The following is an 891-nucleotide window of genomic DNA, read 5'->3' on the forward strand; positions in this document are numbered from 1 at the left end:
AATTCCTTCTGATGCCTTCTTATAGCTCACAATTACTAGCCAAGTAACTTTACAGAAACAGAAAAATTCCATTCCAAACCAAGAGCATCATTCCTTGAAGCACCTCGTCCTGATGCTATGCTAAAAGGAAGGAGATCTGCCTCTTTCGAAATAAAGCTCCATCTTAATTTTTCACGTGTTTTACATACTTATTGAAAATCTGAGATTCCCCTCAACTGTTATGAATTTATTTGTTGGTTTCTGTCTTTACAAGATTAAATTTGAGACCACATGTCAATTGCTTTTTCCTATTAAGTTCTCATAGGAAATTAAAAAAAAGAAAAGTAATGAGAGTACAGGTAAAGTTACTAAAACTCTCAATAGTGCTACAGGAAGAGAGAGATAGACAAGTGGACCCACTCACATACAGAAACACTCACATACACAAACTTGACATCTGAAACCAGTGCCAGGCAGATGAAAGTCAAAGCAAAGCAGCAAACTCTAACCTAAGTGCTTACTGTATTCCGTGCTTTCCCTGTACTAACTCATTGAACCCTCACAACAAGTTCAAGAGCTGGGGTGATAGGCAGCCCCAGAGATGGTCCCCAGGATGCCCCTTTTGGTTTTCACACCCTGTGTAATGCCCTCCCCTAGAACATGCCTTACCAAGGGATTCGATATGGCCTCTACGGAATAGAGTATAACAGAAGTGATGAGATGTCAGTTCTGATGAGATTGGGTTGGAAAGGACTATGGTGTCCATCCTGGATGTTTTCCTTTACTCTCTTGCTTTCTTGCTTTGAAGGAAGCTGGCTGCTGTTCTGGGAGATGCCCTGTGGGGAGGTCTTGGTGGCTTCGGGCTACCAGCCAGGGGGGAACTAAGGCCCCCAGACTAACTTCTTGTGAGGA

Source organism: Tamandua tetradactyla, chromosome 1 (assembly GCF_023851605.1).
Source record: "Tamandua tetradactyla isolate mTamTet1 chromosome 1, mTamTet1.pri, whole genome shotgun sequence".
NCBI classification, from domain to species: Eukaryota; Metazoa; Chordata; class Mammalia; order Pilosa; family Myrmecophagidae; genus Tamandua; species Tamandua tetradactyla.